Below are 6,022 nucleotides of genomic sequence, written 5' to 3' on the forward strand. Positions count from 1 at the left end.
ATTGATAATACATTATAGAAATACATTATAAATCTTATCAGCTTGGGTCATGAATATTACCTGCCACAGCTCCACTTTCAATGTCCAGGTCTGTCACAGCTCTACGCTCGCCGTCCAGTCTTGTACATGTATTTAATTGTATATGTTTCAGGATTTGTGATATCTGCTTTGTTTTGGATTGTTAAGATTATATGTTTTTAAGAATTAAGTATTAGAGTATGTGTATAGAATGAATTTCCTTAGCTTTGTGTGGGGTTGTCTCTTATTCCATAAAAGACAACAGAAGAAAATGTGCCATTTTGGCTAAATCTGGCACATATACTAACTAACTAACTAACTAACTAACTAACTAACTAACTAACTAACTAAATACACTTTGTTTTTATTTGCACCATGTTTTTCAATGCACAATTTTTGGTAAATACATCCTAATAAAATATAGCATTTACAACAAAATGGCCCTGATTATAACAACCCCTGCAGTTACCTGGTCAAGATGAGCTGGGGTCATGGAGAGGCTCTGAGAAAAGGGATCTTCTGAACTCTCTGGTGCTGGTGCAACGGGTTCAGGGGCTGGGCTTGAGGGTCCAGCCTCCATTGCGGCCACTTCTTCAGGCTAGACCAGAGACATGAAGAGGTGATGAGGAGAGGGCTCCTCTGAGCTCTTCTGTGCGATGACTTCAGCTCCTCTGGGATACTCTGAGCTCTCTGGTGTGATGCCTCAGCAGGTGGGCATGAGGCTCCTGCCTCCACTGCTGCCACCTCTTCGTGCAAGACCTGGAACGTGGAGACGCACGGAAGTGAGAGCTCCTTTGAGCTCTCTGGAACTGGTAAAATGGGCTCAGCTGCTGGGCTTGAGGGAATTGCTGCCTATATTGCTGCCTTTTCGAGCTGGACAGGGGTTGTGGAGAGGTTCAGAGGTGCATACTACTCGGAGCTCTCTGGTTTGACTATGATGTGTTGAGTTGAGGAGCTTCAAGATTGTGCTGTCTTCACTGCTTCAACTTTGTCAGACTGGGCAGATTTCATCTGACCTGGTCTGACCAGGTCTACTTTATTGTCTTCGGACAGCAGTTCAGGATGAATCTTCCTCTGCTCTCTCTGCTCCTTCATCTTGGCCTCCTTGTGAATCTTCTTGAAGGTTTTAGGACTCAAATCAGCCCTTCGGGAGACACAAATGTGATGAAAGGAGGAGAGAACAAGATGATGACGTTGATAAAACGTACTCCCTTGAGTTTCACATATCTTCACTCTTGGAAACACTCAAAACAACTAATCACTCCCAAGGCAATGACGTCCAGCAGTATGAAACGAATTTGGGAGGACATCTTTCGCTCCATGACCAATCCCTGCAGAATGTACCCTGCAAGAAAACTGATACCTTATCAAATTAGAGTGATATCTTGACATCTGTAATTAGTATATCAAAAGCTATGGTCAGTTGTGCAGTCCATCAATAGCGTTAGAGCGACAGCAGTTGGAATGTCTACTAGCAACATTAAATACAAGGCCTACTGATATCAAGCAACAATGTCATTGGCAGTGTGAACGGGGCTTTACTTTGTGCCCACGTGGTTGATGTAGTTTCTGAGAGAATGGACATAATCATGTAAAGCTGGGCAGGTTTACTGAATTCTGCTTATAGAAAATGTAAAGACCACAGTTAAATCACTTTAACTGTTGTAACTATGGCTATGGATTTAACAAATTAATTTTATGCAATTATTTATATGAAAAATAATACGTAAAAAATGTACGCAATTAATCATGCCCCAACTTGTATGTAAATTCTGTAATAGAAAATGTTCCTACCATTGGAGCAATTCAAGCTTGATGTACCACCTTGATACAGTAGGGGGCAGTCAGCGCTCCAGCTGTACAGGCAACACGCCTCGTCAAACCAACAAGCAGGCAACTCAGTCTTACACAGATGTTCTGAACACAATGCAAGGATCTCAAGACGGGTTTTTCAAAGTTTCAAACTACGTTTAACTTGACACAGTGCCCTAAAAAGAAATCGCTTATGACTAGAGGTGCTGAAAAGTAGTGAGACACAACCAAAATGAGACTCTCCAAAAGCGTCCATCTGATGCGTTAATACATAGAACAACAATTAAAATAGGGCCAATAATTGGGTTGTGTTCAATAATATGGAAATAAAACAAACAATATTTTTACTTTATAGCCACTTTTTGTATTGTCTCAATGCTTTACTTATCTTTTGCCATAAAATATATGTATTTATATTATAATCAGGTGCACAGGTAGCTGTCAAAACCTGCAAGGCGTTATTGCCAGCTGCACCTCCGCCAGTGCCTTCATTCCAGCTGCGGGGTCATCAGCCAGGAGCCACCCATCATATATGTTTCTATAGATGAACATCTCCTGGTGGTGGGGCAGCAGTCAGGAATGTCTCGCGCGCACATGGATAGTGCAGAGTACAACTTCAGGCTTCAATCACTGTGCACACATACGTGTCTGACATGAGAACCATATTTAGCACTTATAAAACTAGATGAATATCATAAGGTTGCTGCATCCGCTAACAGAAATGCGTATGGACGTGGCTGGCATGAGAATGTCAAAATAAAAGTGCATCTTAAAAAATTAGACATCTATGTTTACACGTTGAAATGATGACATCGCATCGTTGATGATTAGATCTATGTATCTCATTTACTGCTTTATGGAGGCAGCTGACCACAGTTTGGGAGCCAGCTCCCATCCAAGACCTGATCTTCCTGACTGGGTTCTTCTAAACAATCTCTTGATGCTTCAGCCTTAAAACTGCCTTCCAAGTGCTGCCTGTTCGGACTTGGGCTTGACCGGCATTTACCAACTGGTCTGTCGATTTCTGTAGCTCTAAGACCAGCCTCATCTTCTCCTGCTTGTAGCTCAGGGTAATGTACTTTAGTGGCAGCTTTAAGGCATTTCTTTCAAACAATGCTACATCTGAAAGACAATGTCTCAAGCCCAGCCACTTACTGATGTAACCGTTGGCCTTGCTATCCATCTTTGCCACTGCCAATGCAGTGATCTTAAGTGATCATGAAAGGTTCTGTATAATGTTTAGGAATTTAATGTTTATAATGAGTGAATTCTGTGACACTCCACTGTTTTCTCCTGTTTCAGATCACAGCAGATCAATGGACATCCTGCACACAGCCGGCTCTCTAAAGATGATGGCCCAAAGCCTGGTGATACAACTGTTTTTCAGATCTATCAACGGCCAAACAAATCTCATGGAGCTTCTCTGAGAGATTATTTACAACCAGTAGAAGGCAGAATTGTACATCTTCAAATCATTTTACCCAATTTATACCACACTGTAAGAGTAAAGGGAGTCATTGACACTTGTGTTTGAATATTCTTTAGTAAGCATTTGTTTTTTTTCTGTAAAGACTTTTTATAAACCTTAAAAAAAAAGGAGTATATACAATAAAAGTTCAATTTAATTACTAGGTCTTGTTTGGCCTCTTATCATACAAAACTAAAAAGCCTAATACTTGTATTTGTAGACTTCTGTCATACAGTATAAATCTACTATTATCTGTCTCCCCCTATTGGTTGTTCTCTTCCACAACAAGTCGATAAAAAACAAAACGCGCCATGTTCATAACACAGATCTTCGAATTGCCATGAGCTATGCTAACTATGTGTTTAACAAATATATATATATATATATATATATATATATATATATATATATATATATATATATATATATAGTTTAAGCAGCAGTTTTAGTGGCTCAATGGCAAGAGAACTGACCATGATTGTGAAAACATAGGTTAAGTCCAGAAACTTTGGTTCACTCCTATATCTGTGACAGATCTTAACATGGTTCCTGTTGTTTTATAATATAAGGCACTTAATTAAAGACGCCATGAAATCAAAGTTAGAGTTTTGTGACTTTTAGTTCACGTTTGTTGTCTTTGAGGCAATATGCTACTCCTAATAGTTGAAAGTTAGCTAGCAGATATTAGCAGATTAGCAGGTCGTTCTTCAATTGGAGTGGCAAACTGAAAAATTATACTTATTCATTTAATTATATACTTTATTGCTATGTAATTTAAAATAGTATATTATGCTTTATCCAGTTAAATGGAGGCTTAAAGACATTTCAGTTTTTAAATAATTTCAAACACTGTGACACAACCGCTTATGTTTGTGGTGTTACCGGTAGTAGAAGTGAATGTCTGTGTTGTTCTAAAACGAGTTGGTAAATGCAACTTTAAGGATTCATTCAGAGAAATAAACAACTTTAAAATTTCAATTTAATTGCTTTATTGAAATTTAAAAAAAATGTTTAGAAGTTTTCAGCTTTGAATATTTCCGTCAAGGGAGATATGTTATCTCTGTTTATTTTGACATAAATGGAAAAAAAGACATGACAAATGAACTATAGTAACTTTATAGTGTTTGTTCTAAAATGTTAAAATCAATTTAAGATCAAATAATAAGATTAAAGATGCACTCAGTACCTTTTGTCTTTGTGTCATCTTGGACTTGCACTGACACCTAGTGGCTTGGATGCAGCATCATTTAAAATAAATAGTTTTCAGTTTCAGATGCCATTGTAGAAATGTAGTATTCAAAGTCAGCCATGATTACTTTAATCAATGATTAATAGTGTCAGATAACAGGACAGTTACTGAGATTAAGCAAGTAGTGTTCGGCTGGTCATGTGATTCTAACATGGCAGCCCCCATGTGCGGACCCTCTTCATGTAGAATAAAACAGCCATTATAAGGTTACTGATATGACTGGAGTCTTCATTTTAATGAGAGTAATCATGATTTCATACATACAGTATATTACAAAATTACAATTAATGTCTTTAGGAGTTCAACTTTTTAATGAGGAAAAAATTACTGAGTGCACCTTTAATTGGCTCTGAAGGAAAGAGTTGGAATTTAAAGTAACTCCACAGACCACTTACTGTACATAACCCATGTTTCTCTCTGTGGAATTACTATGGAGTATGTGTTACCATGAAAGACAGTAACACCACAGATACATTTGCACAAATTTGGACTTTTCTAAACTGGAGGCTGCCATCATGATAAAGTAGGCATATTACATATTAATACAAAATATGTTAGATTATATTTCAAAAAAATAGACTAAAATCTATCAAATATTCAAGTTATGATTGTAACAACACAGCCTCTGCTATTAGAAATTGTCAGAACTTTAGTCAAATATATTACATTTAATAAGGAAGAATGAACTCAGCATGCACTCCTACACATCACCTACAATGACCTTTACACAGGAAGCAGTCCAAACAGAATTCCATCTTTTCTTAAAGGGGCCATTTCCATTGTTGTAACACCACAGACATGAAGTTGAGGGACACAACTTTTTCTTAAAACATCACAAAATATATATATTTAATTAACAATATAATTTATATATACATGTTAAATAAAATCTGTTTTCGTAATATAACCATTTTATTTGTGTTAAAATTGTTCCATTGTTGCAGTTACATCCCAGGATACCTCATCCAGATTTTAAAATATGTATTTTAAGACCAATTTTTTTTTAAACTTTTAATAAACAGAATACAAATGTGCAAACATTTTACAATTTAACTCTTAAATGCATGGGAATTTCACCAAACACTCTTTCATATTCGAGTCTTCAGAGAACCGGCACGTACAGTATATCTATCACAAATGAAGCTACAAAATGCCCAAATAGTTTCAAATTTTCCAAATATTTTTAAGACATTTAGAAAATAATAGGATGAAATATATTTTGATGTTTAATTTCCATATATCAAATTTAATGCAACAAATTAGGACAAATATAGAACAAGATTCATTACTTTCACACTGAAATTTCATGAGACACAACTGGCTGTCAAACACATAGTAAGGCACACATAACACATAATATATACATACAGTATGTATTTTCTCAGGCACTGAGTGTAAACAGATGCACAACTTACATTATTTCAGTAGTACACCCAAATGACAATAGTCATCATACTGTTCATGTGTTAAGCTTG

The sequence above is a fragment of the Myxocyprinus asiaticus genome, chromosome 34 (assembly GCF_019703515.2).
Source record: "Myxocyprinus asiaticus isolate MX2 ecotype Aquarium Trade chromosome 34, UBuf_Myxa_2, whole genome shotgun sequence".
NCBI lineage: Eukaryota > Metazoa > Chordata > Actinopteri > Cypriniformes > Catostomidae > Myxocyprinus > Myxocyprinus asiaticus.